Genomic DNA, 19820 nt, shown 5'->3' with positions numbered 1-19820 from the left:
AACAATGGTGTTGCATTCATTGTCAGCAAGGACATTTCAAGATGTGCCCTGAAGTACAATGCTCTGTGATAGGATAACATCTGGACACACTCAAAGACAGTGCGGTGGAGGAGCCCCAAATCAGCAAGTCAGGCAGAGAGTACTGGCTCATAGAATTTGGGGAATTGGAAGATTCTAACATCTGTAGGTCAGACAGCAGGCTCATCTCCCAAGAAGAGGAAGTCAGAGGATGACTCACTGAATGCATTCTCCAAGTTGATTCCCTTTTAAATTGATTGGTGGCTCACATCCGATCACACAATAGAGGATGATTGCATAATAGTTGCCAACCCCCTTAGGATGATGGCCTAACCAAATTGACACAGACTATTAACACAGCCACACCCAAGCCATGGTATTTTGAGCCACCTCATCTGCATGTGAAAGTTGGATGTTGAATAAAGAAGACCAAAGAAGAATCGCTGCACTTGAATTACAGTGCGGGTACCACGGACTACCAAAGGAACAAACGCATCTGTCTTGGAAGAAGTTTAGCCAGAATGCTCCTTGCAAGTGAGGATGGCCAGGCTTCCGAGAAAGTCCCTAGGGAGAACAGCATGCTCGGTTAGGCAGAGGAAGACCCTCCATCAGGTGGCTTGACACAGAGGCTGCTACGATGGGCGCAGGCACAGGAAGAACCTCAAGGATGGCTCAAGGCCGTGCAGCTTGGGCTCTGTGGGGCACAGGGTCACTGTGTGTCGGAATTGACTCAAGGACACCTAACACCAAAACAGGTGATGGCGGCTCTCTTGACGGGTGTGAGAGGAACAAAGTCCTACAACTGTTAAAAAGGTATGCCTTCAGCTTTCACTGGTTGCCAACCATGAGATCATGCTGTTAAATAAATCACATTAATGATATAATGTAATCGTTTGGGCTGAAGACCTCCCAACATCCATTGTGGTTGGAATGGGGGAGCCAGCCCCCTACCACTAATCACGGGTTCAGTAAGCACAATTGAACGGTTGAGATATATAAAGATTATCTTAAAGTTATTGAGAGCATGAGAGATAGAAGAGAGATTGGGATAATGGGGTCAGACACATTTCATGGTAGCATGCTCACCTCCTGGATGGCCATGATCTTACCAGCCAGGCACAGAGTGGGCCTAGTCGACGTCGGATGTAGACCCGGCAGGAGGCTCGAGGACCAGCCAGGAGGCTCGAGGACCCCATTTATTGCTAACCAAGGGTTATATCTCCTTTGGGGGATGTGATTGCAGGTAACCACATGTCACAGGAAGGGGCAGTACCATAGGCATACACATCATAGGAAGGGGATGTACAATGGGCATAGGCGGAACAGGAAGGGGATGAGCTAGGGATGTACACATGATAGGAAGGGGAGGAACTAGAGGTATATACATGACAAGATAAGGTGACCAGACGTCCCGCTTTTGGTGGGACAGTCCCTAATTTTAACAATTTTCCCCACATCCCGCGGCATTTTTAAAATGTCCCTATTTTTGAAAAGAATGCACGACAAGCTAGGGTATACAGTTTTTCGGCGGCCATGTGGCTATTTCGCCAGGATATGAGTTTTATCAATGGTGTCCCGCTTTACCAATGTTAAAATCTGGTCACCTTGTCTAGATTCATGATGGTGGCCTAACCTTGGTCACCCTTGGGTGGGCTTGACCTCTCTGGGGTCTCCTACGAGGAAACAGACAACTACTATCCTTATCAGAAGGGGGTGGGCCCTACTTGTTGTGGGGTAAGCAGTGGTGACTGCTTGCTCTAGATGACTGATAATCCTTAGGGAGAATAACCCCTGATCTACTTCTGTTGACCTCCAAGTGTATAGCCAGTCAACTGCCATGTGTAGCAAGCAGCTAAGTTTGGCATATATTTCGGGGAGACAACTTGGGAGAAATCCTTCTGCTTCCCACAACCCATTGCTGTCATCGACAAAGAGAAATGAGCGCAGGTATCTTCAAGCATCATGGTACAAAGGAAAGAGGGAGGTGAGCGCAGGGGGAATGGGACGTGCAATAATGAGCCCAGGAGGAGGAGCAGAGAATGAGGAAGGCGGGAAGAGGACGAACGTTATGAAGAAGAACAGAACAGCACTGAACTTTGAGATAAAGAAAATCGGTCTTTAAATCCCGTGGGACGAGGCAGGGACTGTAACAAGCTAGCCCTGATGTTGTGCTGGTGACCAGTGGCCTCAGCAGCCTTTGTTTACTGATGATGACTTTATTTACGGTGGAGACAAAATCTCAAGGTGACAAAATCAGCGGCCAGTATTTGAATGGGCCTTGAGACTCTGCGAAGGGAAATCCTTTTGTAATGAAAAGTAGCAAAAGCAATTTTTATGTGTGTGTTTTCGTCAAGGTTCACTACCAAGTTCCCCATTCAACAACGTCCATACCAGTCCTTCAGTGATGTCAGCTGCCTTCTTCACAAAGCAGGGATGTTCTCCTTGCTATTCTAGTTGTTTTGGATGTGGAGATTTGAACCCCCTCTTATGTCTATAGGTCCACGGAATCTGCCATGGTACTCTCAGTCGCCTCATGTGCGTGTGAAAGGTGGGCACTGAACAAGGAAGACCCAAGAAGAAGGGCTGCATTGGAATTGTGGTGCTGGAGAAGATTGAAAGTGTCACGGACTGCCGAAACAACAAATCCTGAAAGTACAACCGGGAGGCTCCTTAGAAATGGGGAAGGCAAGACTTTGTCTCATGTCCTTTGGACGTGTTGTCAAGAGAGACGAGTCCCTAGAAAAGGCATCATGCTTGGTAAAGTAGGAAAAACTCACTGCCATCGAGTCAATGCTGACTCACAGCAACCCCTGTGGGTTTCTGAGACTGTAACTGTTTACTGGAGTAGAAAGCCCAGTCTTCATCCTAAGTAGCTGCTGGTGATTTTGAACTGCTGACCATGTGGATCGCAGCCCAACTCATGAAAAAGGGGAAGGCCCTCCACGAGATGGATCGGCACAGTGGCCGTGTCACTTGTGAGGATGGTGCAGGGCTGGGCAGTGTTTTGTTCACAGGGTCACTGTGAGTTGGAACCAACTTGACGGCCTCTGTCAGCAACCTCCGCAGAGCTGCTTAGAAGTTGTGTTCAATGAAATCAATGCATTTGACTGTAACAACCACTGCAAAAGGGCAGGAGCCGTGGTCTCCCTAGAGGCAGACAGACTGACCTGAGCCACCACTCCACCGCTTGTTAGTTATGAGGCTTTGGGGCACATTGTTTAATATCTTGGCATCTGGATTAGATTTTTATGGGTTGTCATAACAAGTTTCCCTAAACTTGGATGCCATAAAGCAACAGTAATTTCTTCTCTTGAAGGTAAGGTGCATAGAAATCCAAATTCAAGGTCAAGACGGCATCTTACTCTCTCTTAAGCCCCTTGGGGAGGGTCCTTCCCTGTCTCTCTTAGCTTCTGGTAGCCCAGGCGGCCCTTGGCCATGGCAGCACAACTCCAATCTCTGCCCTGCCTCCGATTGGCCACCTTCCCCTTGTAGCTCACTCTCGGAGATAGTTGACAGGAAACAATGACTATAAAACTTAAATTAATCAAGGACGCAGACGCTACATCGCTGGAGAACCACAGGATGCAGAAACCGAGCTCTGAGGGGAGAGGAGCAGACACTGGCGGGAGCAGGGCAGACAGTGAGACACTGCATAGTAACTGGTGAATCTGTGAAGTCTGTGCCTCCGTTGTTACCAGATCGCAAACCTCTTCCTCCTGAAAGACTGGGTTCAACTGGCTTTAGAGCCACGCACAGCAAGGACTCTTGTGACCGCTAAGTGACCTGAAATGGGGGTTCCAGCAGTCGCCGAGGAGTCCAGCTAAGACTAAAGGAGTGGTGCACATCCCTACCAAGTTATGCCAAGTATCCCAGAGGCCCTTGCAGTTTGAATTATTAGACTCCATCGTGGTGCCAGGCTGTGCATCACCCACTGAAGAAGGGGACCAGGAAATAGCTCATGGAAACCACAGGACGGCACCAAAGGCCTGACCCAGAAGTCTTTCCCCGAGAAACGCATCCTGAAAAGAGAAGAGCCTGTGGCAGTCAGCTTCCACGTCGACCTTAATTTGTACCAAAGAGCAGGACTGGAGTCCAACCTGTCAGGCAGCCTGATGCCTCCTGGGAGGTGTGGCCTTTTATAAAGCAGATGCTGAGGACCCCTGGCCTCTCTTACCCTTTGCCTTCATCCTTGCTGAGATTCTGTGTTTGGATATCCCATGAGCGGAGGCCCCATGTAGGCCGCTGGCCCTAGGAGCCAGCCTGGGAGCTGTTGGCGCCGGTGGCAGTTACATCATCTCCTGTCAACTTGAGTGAAGGGTTGGAGTCTAGCCTGTCAATCAGATCATAGCCAATAATGTCTCTGTGTGGGCATGGCCTTTCCTGAAGATCCTGGGAACTCTTGTCTTCCTCCCTGGAGGCGAGACACACACCCGCTCTGTCTTCCCTTTCCTGCTGCTGAGACACTCAGGGAGCTGGAGGACCCACGTGGAGATCCACGCCAGCGCTAAGATGCTTCCTTTGCCACTGGATCCACAAGACTTTCCACCCACTGGCCCGTGATCTTCTTGCATTTGGCATCATTGCATGTGCTGCATGAGTCTAAAGAGGAATTTATGGACTAGTATCAGACATATGGGCTAATATCGGACTTATGGACTTGATCTGGACTGGGCTGGGATGTTCTCTTAATATGCAAAGACTCTCAGTGGCCTTGACTCTTTTACATATGTGCAGGTTCGCAGCATTCTTGATCGTTTTAATGAGGTTGAGTCCTTGACCTTTTGCTTGAGTGAGATTTGAGTTCTTAGCTCATCAAGTGAAAGTCTCAACCTGCCTAAGGCTTTGAGATAGTCAAGCCCAGGACTGACCACCCACCCTGGCGAGGCATCCAGGGGCCAGTTCCTTTAACTATGTATGGTTCAAGCCCTTCGTAGCATTGGTGAAGTTTGAGTCCTCGGCCCTTAGGGCTCTCTCCTCTAAAGGCTTTATTCTGGCGCCCCGGCCTGCTCACCCGGACCGGTCTTTCTTCCCAGTCCTCTGTGGACAAGGCCTTTGGGAACCCTGTGTTCCCCTTCTCTGCCGTGTCCATTTGCCGTTAAACAAGTCACCTCCCTGTTCCTCTGATGACTCCACTTCTGTCTTCCAAACCCTAGCCCCTTGATCTATGGATTTACTCAGGAGACCTTTGTCAAAACTCCCCTACCTGGTCCACCAGCTTGAGGCCAGCCCTGAATGCCTGAGCTGGAAGAAGGCTGTTCTAGATTATTGCCTTTTCAACTGGAGACCTGCCTTACTCCCTCCACGGCCTCATTGTCTGGTTCCCATCCTCCATGAATGGCAAACCTCACAGAGCCTAGCTTTGCCCCAGCCCACCCCTCTACTACAGCATTCTTGCTTTTTAGACGCTGAATGTACCCTCCCTACAGAAGTACCCCATGTCCCCTCCTGGGTGGCTGAGATCTTGATGAACAAAGGCTTGTGGCCAGTTGGCTCCCAAACCCAGCAGGGCCACTTTCAATTCCCATTCTCTCTTGCTCTCTGGGAGAGTTGCAGAATCTGGTGTCAATTTGGAACTTGAGAGGATTAAGAGTGAAGGGGTGAAGTCTAGTCTGTCAATCGGGTCATAGCCAATGAGGCCTCTGTGTGGGCCTGGCCTTCCCCTGAGGATTCTGGGAACTCCTGTATTTCCTCCTTGGAGACACACACTCTCTCTACTCACTCCCTAAGAGATGTTCTACTGACAAGACACACGGCACTATGCTGATAGACCCCATGCCCTGGGAATTGAGGTGCCACATGGAGACCTCTCCCAGCGCTGAGATGCTTCTACTACCACTGGATCCACAAGAGTTTGTACCCACTGGCCTGTGGTCTTTCTTCATGAGTCTGAAGAGGACTTCATAGATTGGTATTGGACATACGGGCTAATATCAGATTTATGGACTTGATCTGGACTGGGCTGGGATTTTTCTCAATATTCAACTGCTCTTGTATATAAAGCTCTTTCCTATGCGTATGAGATTGTCCATGAATTCGTTTCTCTGGTCTACCCAGACTAACACACACTCTCTGAGCAATCTTCTACCCTCTGAGCCTCACTTTATCTGTTTCCTAACTGCTGGTATCCATTTCTGCTCCTTATGCAAACTTAGGCCTGCATGTAAATAGGATTATTTACGTGCAGGGAAATCAGTTGCTTCTCTTCTTTAAAGCCAACATGGAAGAAAGAAAATTGCCCCTGTGGGTGTTTGAGTTCCTCCTTTCCCGAAGTAAGACTGCTGGCCAGGGCTCCGCCTGCTTGGATTCATTTCATTGACATTTCGACCTGGGCCACACCCACCTTTTCCAGCATCTTTAATGCAGGGTCATGACAGTCCTCCCCTAGCTCTTATGGATCAAATCACCCTGCAAGTTACTAAAAATTCTGGCAAATCTAACTCAACGGAGCTATTCCCATTAAGCAAGGCTCCAATTTGGGAGCCTCCCAGGAGTGCCCCCTCACCTTATGACCTCTACGAGGTGACAGAAAAAGGACCTCTCCAAGTTTTTCTTTTCAAGCCAGAAACAGCTGGACCCCCTCTCCCCACCCCCCAGGACGGTCTGAAGATCCTGCTTCTCAAAGGGGGAAAGAAACAAGAAACGTGTCAGTGTGGCTGCCAACCCCAGCCGTCCTCGAGGATTTGGAGGGACGGGGGCTTCTCTCAGGAGCCAAACCAGTGAGGTTTGTCTGTGTGTGTCTCTAGAAGGAGATTTATCCGAACAAATGGCTCACACGGTTGTCGATGACAAGTGCAGTGTGAGTCAAGCCAAGCTTCTCTGGTGACTCGTGGAAGCAGCAAGATGCAGCAGAGGCCGTAAAGACAGCTGGGTGAAGAGATCATTCATTAATAGGAATCCGCAGTTGGCCAAATGAATCTACCGTCAGTAGTCCACCGATGTCTCCTGGGCTTGGCAGGTGACACAATGTGAGATCGAAGAACTAGATGCGTGACCCAGATCCGGCAGAAGGTGAAGGGGCAGATGGAGTTTGACGGTGCTCAATCTCTCTCTCTCTGATACAAAAGGCTGCCCTCCCACGGAGTGTCATCGGACTGTGACCCAGTCAGGAGGCTGGGCTCCTCCCCACTCCCTACCTAGGAATCTAGATGACATAGTTCCTAGCCATCCCCGTCCTCATCGTCTTCACACGCTGATCCTAGTTCTGTCCACTCCCCTGCCCTGTACAAGCCGCTCCTCGCCTCTGGCCCCAACCTCCTCTGGTCCATACCGTGGCTTCCTCCACAATGCCTAAGGACTGGTCAAGGGCCCTCGCTAGTGGGACTGGGGCCAGGGAATACAGTAAGACCCGTAAAGACTGAACTCTCCCGTTGCCCTGGGTGCTGGATTATGTCCCATTAACACAAGTGCCAAGCACTACTGGGGACAGGGGGATGGTAAGAATACATGTCCCTTTTTCTATGTCAGACCTGAGTCCCTGGAAGGAGAGGTTGGGAAGTATGTCTGTGGAGACAGAAACATTTAGAAGAGAATTAAAAACAAAAAACCTAGCCACTACTTTCCTCATCCGGCCAGATACTGAGACAAGCCTGACCTTTTGTTGCTCCACTAATGAGAAGCGTAAGACAAAAACTACAGCAAGGGAGAACGCAGAAGAGGGACCCCAAACACATCCCCCGCCATGTAGTTTAGTGCCAGGACTACCTGTCATGTGGGATATAATCCAGAGTGGGAGCGTGACGTTGATGAGGACTTTGATAAGAGCAAGCACCTAGTGCCACACGCCTTGAGGGTACTAGAAGATGTGTTTCCAAAGCTGCTCGTTCCTCCAACCCTTTGAAAGAGGTTGACAATGGCGTCACGAAAGTCTTTGGGACCCAACACCCCCTTGGCTTAATTAATAAGGAGACCAGTGGAAATAACAGAGAGAAGACAGCGGTGAGAGGGGGGGCAGGAAGCTAGAGAAACAAATGCTCCTACTGGCTGCCCCTTGGACCTGGCCAGGAAGCCCCTCTGGTTCTCAAGGCATAAGAAGAAGCAGAGCTACGGGATGTTCCGGCCCCTGTGGTAGCAGGGAATCTCTCAAAAGACCAATGGCGTCAGTGGGTGAAGAGGGTCTCGGCAAGGGAACATCTGGAATGTCCTAATCCAGGCAGCACGTTCGTCTCTGATGGGCTAGGCCCAGTGGTGGCATTCAACCCGTTTGCACCAGTGCGGCAGAACTGATACCTAAGCTTTGGTTGAGTTCGGGGAACCGGTCGTTACAATGACATGTGGAATCAGGGTTCTCTTGAAGGTGGAAATCACAAATTTGCATTCCTCACTCTTTGTTCATGTTCAAATGCGCAACAGCGTATCTAAGCGCCCGCGGTATTGTCTGTTCCATCCTTAGACGGAACTATGCTTGTCATATTTATTTTTTCATTTCCTAAAACTCGTTATACTTCTGATGAACTAAAGAGGAAAAGGGGCAGGCAACCAGAAGGCAACAGACACGCTGCCATTCGTTTCAGCTTTGCGTTACGCCCCCAAGTCCCCCCAGATATGATGAGTGAGGGATGGAATTCCCGAGAGAGCTCAAAGAGCTGCACATATTGTCGGCTCAGCAGAAGCGGAAAGGGGTTTTTCAAAGATGAACATAGTGTGTGCAGAGAAGAGAAGCCGCCTCTGTCTAATCTATCAAACACAGTGACTGATGTCTAATTGGCCTCCCTGCGAAGAAATGGGGTCCTCGTCCTTCAGCGAAAACCAGTGAAGGGGAACTCGCACAGCCAATGATGATCAGATAAAAGTGGTGAATATTGCAATTGAGGAGGCCAATCAGAAAGCAATATGGAAATATCTCCAATACAGTGTTTTTGCTTTGGGGTCAGGTATTATTTACTATCGCTTCATTAATATTTTCCTTATAACACAATCTAGTTTATGTGCCTCTTCCATTGTTTTTATTTAAGTATTAACTATACGAAATAATGAACTACTTCAGTATATCTTTTTTTAAAATCATCTTATTGGGAGCTCATACAATTCTTATCTCAATCCATCCATCCATTGTGTCAAGAACACATGTACATTTGTTGCCATCATCATTCTCAAGACATTTGCCTTCTACTTGAGCCCTTAATACCTGCTGCTCATTTCCCCTCCCCCTACCTCATGAACCCTTCATCATTCATAAATTATTATTATTTTGTCATATATTACACTGTCTAATATCTCCCCCCGCCCTCTTCTCTGCTGTCCCTCCCCCAGGGAGGAGACTATGTGTAGTTTCCTATAATCAGTTCCCCCTTTCTACCCTGCATTCTCTCCACCCTCCAGGGATCACCACTCTCACCACTGGTCCTGGAGGAGTCATCTGTCCTGGATTCCCTGTGTTTCCAGTTGCTATCTGTACTGATGTACATCGTCTCGTCTAGCCAGATTTGCAAGGTACAATTGGGATCATGATAGTGGGGGGGAAGAAGTATTTAAGAACTAGAGGAAAATTATATGTTTCATTGTTGTTACCCTGCACCCTGCCTGGTTCATCTCCTCCCCACAACCCCTCAGTTAGGGGTGTCCAGCTGGCTAGCATTGGGCTTTGAGTCTCCACTCTGCACTCACCCACCTTTTCAATGATATGATTTTTTTCCTTGATGCCTGATACCTGATTCCTTTGGCAGCTCATGGTCACACAGGCTGGTGTGTTTCTTCCATGTGGGCTTTGTTGCTTCTGAGATATATGGCCACTTGTTTATCTTCAAGCCTTTAAGACCCCAGACGCTATATCTTTTGATAGCCGGGAACCATTAGCTTTCTTCACCACATTTGCTTATGCACACTTTTTTCTTCAGCAATTGTGTTGGGAAGGTGTGCATCCTGGAATGCCAATTTATTAGAACAAAATGTTCTTGCATTGAGTAAGTGCTTGAGTGGAGACCCAATGTCCATCTGCTGCCTTAATACTAAACCTCTAAATATATGCACATAGATCTGTTTCCCTACATTCATATAAATATATTTACATATGTACATTCCAGTCTTTGGACCTCTATAAATACCCTTTGTCACCTAGTTCTTTCCTCTATTTCCTTTTACCTTCCTCTTGTACCACTATCATGCTCAGTCTTCATTTGGGTTTCAGTAATTTCTCTCGGTTTCCTTGCCTTTGCTGACTCCCTACCAGGCCACTCACACCATCCTTGCTACCGATTTTGGATCACTTATTGCTCCCCTGTCCCTTGGTTGGTCAGCACCACCTCCCTGTACCCTGATCCCCTTCTCCCATGTCCCCCCGGAACCATTGGTCCCGTTGTTTTCTCCTCCAGACTATTCATCCAGTCCATCTTATCTAGATAAATCTGTAGAGATAATAATATGCACCAAAAATCAAGTAATTGCAAGATGAGTGAAAACACAGCTATGACAATAAAAAGGGAAACCAATTACCCATAGAAGAATAAATTAATTACAAGAAAAAAATTTTAAAAGAAAGAAAAACCTGTAAATAGATAAAGGTCTGATTTTTTATTTCTAGGCGTGTCCTTCAGTCAGGTCCAATGGGGCACCATGCTCTGGCCCCAGAGTCTGTCCTTTGTACTCCCTCGGGGGCTCCCTGCTCTGCTCCCATGGTTGCTGTGTCACACGCTTTTAGTGCGTTGCCTCAGTGTTACAGGGTCAGTCTGGGCCAGTCCCGGCCCTGAGTCTGCAATGTTGTCCCCCTTAGGGCCCTGGGCCATCAAGGAATGATGTGTCTCCTCGTGGGATCAGCCATATTGTCCACTCTGTCCATTGGCTGTTCAGAGCAGCGATATCATCCTCCAGGCTTGATGGACCAGGATGTGCTCCACTCTCTCTTCCTCTCCCTTCTTTTGCTCCCATTTGTGCTGATCTGACATGCCCCTCTCCCCTAACTGCAGCTTCAGTGCCGTCCTTTCAAGTAAATTCTCTGGGGTGAGGGGCAGTTGTCCATGTAGCTGGTTTGGGGGCCGAGCCCTCAGGGCCCTCCACTGGCTCCCCACTCCTTGCCGGCACAATGCAGTCATCTGGCACTGGCTTTATATCTGGTCCCTCTTTCCCTGTGGAGACACAAACAATACTCTTCCCTTGGGTGGGTCAGTGCCCTATTCCCCCATCACACATCTTTTTTTTTCCCTTTCCCCCTCCACCCCCGTTTTAGTTGACTACCTTATGTACCCCTGGGTTTGGTCTGGACCCTGCCATACTATCTGGACCTCATACTATCTGGATTTTTTTTTAATACTTAAAATAGTCATTAGGGCAGTGAACCAGTTGTTAAATTATTTGAATTCCACCACTGTCTAATACCCCTCTGATCACTGAGAACCATTAATTTAGGTTCCATCTGTAGCATGTATCAGAGCTTAAATTGTGAGCAGTGGGTTCCCAGAAGGATTTGCAGTGGAACCTGTAACCATGACTGCTAGTGGTATGGGAGCCCTAGTGGTGCGACGGTTACATCTCGGGCAGCTAACCACAGGATGGCAGTTCAAAACCACCCTATGCTCCAAGGGAAACGGATGAGGCTTTCTACTCCAGTAGACAGTTACAGTCTCACAAACTCACAGGGACAGTTCTACCCTGTCTTATAGGGTCCCTGTAAGTCAGCATTAACTCGACACAGTGAGTTCATCATGTTGCTTGGTTAGTGGGACGAGGTTTCTTTGTGAGACTGTGAAAATGTTCTGGAACAAGATAGCGGTGACGGTTGCCCGATTGATACAGTATGATTTTTATGGTTGTAAAAGTGTGTTAAAATAAAAATTGGGGAAAAAAAGAATGAAATTTTTAAAATGTACCAAATCGAATTTACAAGTAGATCAGACAATGGACAAGAAAGGATTGATCCATTTGAAGAATTGATTGGGCCTTCTTAAAATGGCGTGGTTGTTCTTGGCCTTCTGGAGGGCCCTGAAAGAGAAGGCTGTACGGTACTGTGCTGAAGTTTGGTGGAGTTACATAAAGCCAGTCTGGCAGCGGTGATAGTGAACAGGCACACTGTGCTTCATGGAGTCCTGAGGTGAGTAATTTGGCTGCGAGTGGAAAGGTTGATGGTGCGAGTCTACCAAGAAGTGCCTTGGAATAAAACCCTGCGGATCTGCTCCCAAAAGAGGAGTCACCGAGCACAACCCTCTGGAACACGATTCTTTTCTGACACACTTGGGTCGCCATGGGGCAGAATCTCACGGGTTGTCTGAATGCTTAGGAGGCACCAGACACCGTGCGAAGCAGTGTAGGCCCTTTGGGTTCAATCCTATGATGCGCCAACCAGTTCTTCTCCTTACGTGGGTGACGAGCCTGAAGAATGGTCTCAATGGATTTGTTGATGTTCAGGTAGTTATTTAGGGCCAGAGCCAGAACTTTCCATTCTGTTTTTAACCCCAGAGTTACTGGGCCGTAGCTCCTTTCCCACTTTCTTCTCAGACCACATCAGGAGAGAAGGATGCAGAAAAGCCACTCAGTTCAAACAATACCGATGTTTGGTATTGTTTCCAGATGAGATCATCCACACAGCCAGAGGTACTCTGCCTGGCCCGAGAGACCAGGGGGCTCACCCAGCTCTGCAGGTACTTCCCGCTGCCTGACACAACTACCCGAGTGAGTCACAAACCAGTCATCTACACAAGCCCCACTATGGTCTGGTTGTAGCACAAGGGCATGGCAGTAAAAATAAATAGATAGATAGACAGATAGATAAATGAAAGTTCTACCTTTTGTTACCTGGTTTTGCAATATATTTATTTATCTTTTATTTATTTATTTATTTATTTATTTATTTATTTATTTATTTATTTATTTATCTTCTTTGACAGTTTTATTTGCATCGAATTCACAAAGTGTTTGAGTCGAGAGTTCACTCCTATTTAAAAGTTTCACAGTCATCCCCATGATCAATCGCAGCACGTTGTCATCTTCATTCATCCTCAGCGGAAGTAGCTCCCCATTTCCCTGCTGCCCCCCACCCCCACCCCAAGTTACTGTCTCCATAGATTTACCTCTCCTGGATGTCATACACTGAACGACATTTTTTTTAAAAACGAAACCAAACAAAACCTAAACTAGCAACAGTAATAGAAGTAAACAGAAACTTCTATTGGAAAGGAAGCAAAACAACAAAAACTAGAAGAAATTCTTAGTGGGTCAAAAGGGAAATCAAATGACAAGGTGTCAAATTTTAACCCAACTACATCTGCAATAATCCACTTTTCCAATAGATTCTGTACCATAGCAAGGCTATTGAGTGTCGCAACTGGGGTGGGTGCTAAAGGAACCTAGTGGGCCCATTGCGGTCAAGTTGCGTCCCAGTCACAGGGAAATCATAGGACAGATAGCCCTGGTCAGGATTTCTGAGGCTGTTGCATTGATAGAAGCAGACTGCAGCAGCTTTCTCGCAGGGAGAGAGAGCCGTTCAGTGAACAGCTGAGTGCTTTGGCCATTGTACCATCTGGGCTCTTATCTACTGGGTAGAGACCAAGGATACTACCCCACAGTCTACAGAATAGCGCCACAGAACAAAGAATTATCCAGCCCAAGGATCCACTCCATAGTTTCTCAGACACCCTGCCCTAACCCTTTAGGGCTAACCCCAGGCAGGGCAGCCACACAGCTGAAGAGGGTTGGGCCACAAGGCAGCCCCTCCGGGGAAATTTCCATTCCCCGCCCCTGGCCACCGCCTCTGGCCCCAGGTTGGCGAATTCTGCCCTCAGGTAAATGTTTTCTCTACTTATTTGGGAAACTTCAAGAAAAAACCCCTTTGCCATCCTGTAAGCAGTGAAGACACACCATCGAGTGTTTTTTCCACCCCCAAATGAAGGTATCTAGGGGATTTCTATTACTTTAGCTTGAATAACTAACAGTAGCAGATAACCCCAAGGCTTCAGAGGGGGCGCATTCCGCTATTGCTCCCCAGAAGGGTAACGGGGAGAACTCAGGGAAGACAGACAGACAAGTATGGACACAAATCCACCTTGAAATGATCTAGACAGGGCAGAGATGATACCTCAGGGCTTCTGGCCTGCGGGGTGCGGGTGGGGGACCCTCGAGGGAATGAACAACAGTTGACCAAGTGCACTCCTCCCTCACCCCTCAACCATGAGACACCTGTGTGGGGGACCCTTGGGGAGACTTCTCCCCAGAGCCTTGTTTCTCCCGGGGTTTCCTCCTGAGTAGAGGAGGGGCTGTTAAGGAATGGGTGGCTGAGGTCAAGTGCTCCATCCAGGAAACTGAAACCGCTTCTCTGAGGTCAGGCCAACGCGAGAAACCAAATGCACTGCCATCGAGCGGATGCTGACTCAGAGCGATGCCCCCCCTCCCCCTGTGGACTTCTGAGACTGTCACTGTGGACAGGAGTAGAAAGCCCAGTCTTTCTCCCGAGGAGCAGCTGGTGGTTTAGAACTGCCCATCCTGGGGATGGCAGCTCAACGCTTAACCACTCCTCTACCAGGGCTGACTTACCAGGGCCCCAGGGGAAGGGAGGCATGCGGGGCCTTGCAACCAATCCTTCCCCTTAGCTCCTTCTGAGGCCCCTTGTGCTCTAACTTGAGGTCTTCCCATGAACGAGACTCTGGCATCAACTCAGAAAAGAGCTGCTCACCGCCTGTGATGCAAATGGACATGGGCCAGTTAACCCCAAGCTGGAGGCTGGAGTCTGGCCGATGCTAAGGAGGCCAAGGAAGAACTTTGCAATTGCCACTCCTTCCTGTCCCCAGGAAGGTGACCCAGAGTGGACAGGGAGACCAAAGAGAGCCCTGGGTGAGCCAGGAAAAACCTCACTCCGCCCCAAGGCACAAACTTCCCCCTTCTGGAGAAACGGGCTGGGTACTTTCTCCCAACAAACTAAACCGGATGCCAAGGAGCAGATTCTGACTCCTGGTGGTGCCGAGAATGGCTGGAAGTTAGAACCACCCCCCGGAGTCCAGGTAGCAGTCGAGCCGGCAGACCTAGGCATCGATGCATCAATAGGAGCATTTCCATTCTTCTTGTTGCCCTTGGAGAGTCTGCCCTTCCTTCCGGGAAGGGAAGCCTGAGTTCGGAAATGTCCTTCGTGGAGGACAAATAACCTATTTCGGCAGGTCCCTGACCAGGACCTCAGCACAACAGAGATTTCTGGTTCCTCAGTTGCAGCTCTCATCCTGAATGATTCAGTCAGAGCATCCTCCCTCTCGTGAAACACCCATCCATCCGATCTCAGCATCTTAAAGATGGGATGACTCTTCCCTCACAGAAGGGTCACGAGGACTGGCTCGTCTGAGCCAGTCAGGATGCAGTGTAGCACCAATGAAACACACAACTTTCCTCTAGTGCTTTAATGCTTCCTCCCCCACCCCACTATCATGATCCCAATTCTACCTTACAATTCCAGCTAGACCAGAGCGTATACACTGGTACAGATAGGAACTGGAAACACAGGGAATCCAGGGCGATCCCTTAGGACCAATAATGAGAGTAGCGATACCAGGAGGGTAAGGGTAAGGTGGGGGGAAAAGGGGGAACTGATCACAATGATCTGTTCATAACCCCCTCCCAGGGGGGACGGACAACAGAAAAGTGGGTGAAAGAAGACAGCAGATGATGTAAGATATGAAAATAGTAATAAATTTTCATTTATCAAGGTTCACGAGGGAGTGAGGGGAGGGGAGGGAGAGAGTGGGAAAAATGAGGAGCTGATACCAAGGGCTCAAGTAGGAAGAAAATGTTTCAAAATGATGATGGCGACATATGCACAAAAGTGCTTGACACAATGGATGAATGGATAGATTGTGATAAGAGCTGTAAGACCCCTCAATAAAGTGATTTTTTTTAAACATGGAATGACGCAGCAGGGGCTTCAAGAAGTGTCTGTTTGTCCTGACGCTGGGGGCAGATGTGCTAGACTGCTCTGAATAAATCAGTTTGTTGCCTTAAAAAATCTTTTCAAAGTTCTTAAGTCCATTTAGGATGTCCTGGTGGTATAAGAAGGCCCTTAAGGCGATTGAGGGATTGCACGGTAGAACAGGGTGACCCAGAGTAGAACTGGCCTTGTGGGTTTCTGAAACTACAACTCTTTATGGGAGTAGAAACCTCCACCTTTCTCTCTTGGATCGGCTGGCTGGTGGTTTCAAACTGCTGACCTTGGGGGTTGCAGCCCAATGCACAACCACACAGCTCCTTAGGTGCTGTCACGACAGTTTCAGCCTATAGTGACCCTATGCACCACAGAACAAAACACCGCCCAGGCCTGCCCCATCCTCCCAAGTACTCTTGCACCGGGCCCTGATGTTGCAGCCTATGTGTCAATCCATCGCATCGAGGGTCTTCCTCTACTTGACCAAGCATGGTGTCCTTTGTCACGGTCTGGTCCCTCCTGGTAACACGTCCAAAGTACTTGAGACAAAGTCTGGCCATCCTTGCTTCTCAGGAGCCTTTTGGCTGTCCTTCTACAACAGATCAGTCTGTCCTTTTGGCGGTCCACGGCACATTCAGTCTGCCTCATCAGTACCATAATTCAAATGCATGACTCTTCTTTGTGTTTTTCTTATCCAATGTGCAACTTTCACACGCACAGGAGGCGATTGAAAATAGCATGGCGTGGGTCCGGCGCACCTTGGTTCTTACAGTGACATGTTTGCTTGTCAGCACTTTAAAGAGACCTTGTGCAGCAGAGGGACCCAGTGCAGTGCCTCACCGGATTTCTGGACGGCTGCTTCCATGGCACTGAGGTGGACCGAGCCAGACCAACTCCTTGACCACGTCAGTCCTCTCTGTTTGTCAGGGTGTTACCTATCGGTCCAGTGGTGAGGATTTGTGATTTGTGATTTGTAATGCACACTGAGGGCTGCCATCCTTGATCCTCATGAGCAAGGGCTTCAAGTCCTCCTCACTGTCAGCAAGCAAGGTTGGGTCTTCTGCATTGGAAAGGTTGCTAATAAGCGTCCCTCCAATCCGATGCATGTTCTTCGTATAGAGTCCAGCATTTTGGAATGTTTGCTCAGCACACGATTGAATAAGTAGGGTGAGAAGCTACAACCCGACACTCACCTTTCCTGAGTTTAAACCATGCCGTGTTGCCTGGTCCGGTCTTAAGCCATGTCCAGGTTCCACCTTAGCACAATGAAGCGTTCCTGTAATCATATGTTCCTCATTCTGTGAGATGGAAATTGAAGCAAAGAGAGATTAATAACTGGCTTTCCCGCTTTTGGGGGTTACTCCCTTGGGGGTGAGGGAGGAAGATGGGAAGTGAGTTGCCATGTTCTGAAACCACTTAAAGCAGCGGTCCTCAATCTGTGGGTTGAGACCCCTTTGGGAGTCAAACGACCCTTTCCCAGGGGTGGCCTGATTCGTGGCAGTAGCAAGATGGAAGTTACGAAGTAGCAACGAATATAATTTTATAGCTGGGGGGGGGTCACCACAACACGAGGAACTGTTTTAAAGGACCGCGGCATTAGGAAGGTTGAGAACCACTGAATTAAAGGATCCTAGAGAGAATGACGTGGTAAGTGACTAAGGCCGCCTGCCTCCTGCCGTAGGAGGCAGCCAACTCGGAAATGGTGCGATCCTGAGGTTGACTCTTACCTCATGAGAGACCCTCAACCAGAACCAGCCTGCTAAGCTGATCCCAGATTGCGGGCCTTCCAACACAGGGTGATGGTCACGGTGGTTTGGAGGTGCTAAGACAAGTGTCCAGGTCCCGTGTCACCCAGCAAGAGAGAATGAATACAGGAGGCTCGCACAAGGCAGCATTGTGGGGCATTCAATGCCACAAAGTAATCAAACAAACTTATTTCTTTAACTTTTCTTCTTCTTCTTCTTCTCCTCCTCCTCCTCCTCCTTCTTCTTCTCCCCTTTTAGGAAGTTCAGGCATTTTCATTCCTCCGGTCTTTCCTCCACTGCCCTGCCCTCGTCCACTTTAAAGACGTCTTGGGTTTTTTTGTGTCTTTTTTTTCCTGCCTCGGGTTCTATAAAGTCTACACCAAGTCAAAATGCTACATCTGGAAAGAAATTCCACCAAAATTATTAGGGCAATCATGAACCTACTGCCAATCACCTAGCAGTCAAAGAGGTAGTTGGAGGCCTGTCAGGCTTTTGGCATCATATACCTGACAGCCTGGAGCTGGGGGCAGAGGCTTGGCAGTTCTAGGATCTGACTGTCTGCATTCCTGTCCTGTTCTATCACCTGCCACCTTGGTATGACCTTGGGCAAAATATCAAAATCCTGGGCCTTCATCCCCTTCCTTTAAATTGGAGAGGCTACTTAACACACCCATCTGCAGATTCCTGGGTAGATGAAAACAAGACGTGGCAGCTGTGATCCACTGGCCGACTTCCAGAAGTCGATTTTCAGGCCATTCTTCCTAGTCCATCGGAGTCTGGAAGCTCCGCTGGCACCTGCTCAGCATCACAGTAACACCCAAGCCTCTCCGGATAGACAAGTGGTAGCTGTGCTCGAAGTTCATTGGCCTGGATTCGAACCAGGTTCTCCTGCATGGGAGGCAATGCTTCTACCACCACAGAGCACCACTGCCCCTATAGCTGGCTAGATCTGTGCTACTTTTATCTGTGTGTCACAACCTCCTGAGAGGTGGGCACCCAAACCATCCAAACTCCAACTCAGAGCGCCCTGTGAACACGACAGCCTTGGAAACGCTGGCGCTGTTCTACTGCGCTGGAGTCTCGGTGAGTCACTGTAAGAACAGAGGTAAGCAGGAAGGGATTACTCACCCCCATTTGCAGGTGAACCAAATGAGCCCAATCATCACAGAGCTCACGTACCTGGCCCCAGGCCGCAGACCTACTAGGCGGCTGGTCGTCAGGATTCCAACCCGGGTTAGTGCCTCCAGTTGCAGTGGTTTTTCACTGTCCCTCCCCGCTCTTACTGTTTCTCCATTTTGAGTTTGGACCTGGTGAGATTCTTGAGTCTTAATGATTCAAGGTCAATCTCCAGCGCCTCAAAGACCCTCGCCATACTGGTGCCAACGGCTGTGAAGGCCCCGCCGACTCCTGGCGGCCCTGTGGGTGTCCCGGTAGAACTGTGCTCCACAGCCTTGTCAACAGCTGTCAACTTTGCAGAACTAGATCTCCAGGCCTTTCTTCCTAGGCACTCCCGGGTGGGTTTGACCCTCTAACCTTTCCGCTAGCCATTGAGCGCACGAGCTGTTTGCACTGCCCATGGGCCCCACAGCCTCTGCCTTGTGCCCTCTGTGGTCGCCACGGGCTGCTTCTGACAGGTTTCCAGGAACGGACAGTGTCCTTGGGCCCTGGATCTGAGTGCACTGGGCTGCGCTGTGAAGGGGGTGGAGGAGGCAGCCAGGGTGAAGCAGGCTGCTTTCAGGTGAAAACCAGAGAGAAGGAAAGCCTGCTTTATGTTGGTATAAAAACCCAGTCTTGTGACGATGGAAACTCTCCCTCTTGTCCTCTGCTCTCGGGTCCCTGTTGACAGAGACCGGCTTGCTAATTCTGGCGGGGGGGTTTTCCCTCCTGGCCTGTTTTTCTCTTTGGTCTTCATCAATGGAAGCAAGTCCCTCTGCCTTTCAAACTCTTTCCGAAGGGAGCCGGGGTTGTGCGTGCGTGCGTGTGTGTGTGTGTGTGCACGCACGTGTGTTCTCTCTCTCTCTCTCTTTCTCTCTCTCTCACATCATTCTGTGGTCTTTTCCCAGATCTGTATTTTCTCTTAGGTTCACTTCGAGCTTGTTCAAATTTCCGCCCATGTGACTTCCAGTGTGAGTTACCAGAAACCACAAGAGAGAGAGCGAGAGCGAGCCCCAAAGCGAGCGACATGTCACTGTGGGGGGCAGTGCCTCTACACCCCGGAGCGAGGAGGACACAGG

This window comes from Tenrec ecaudatus, chromosome 14, assembly GCF_050624435.1.
Source record: "Tenrec ecaudatus isolate mTenEca1 chromosome 14, mTenEca1.hap1, whole genome shotgun sequence".
Lineage (NCBI taxonomy): Eukaryota > Metazoa > Chordata > Mammalia > Afrosoricida > Tenrecidae > Tenrec > Tenrec ecaudatus.
The sequence above is the reverse complement of the archived record's forward strand: the minus strand, read 5'-3'. Positions refer to the sequence as shown.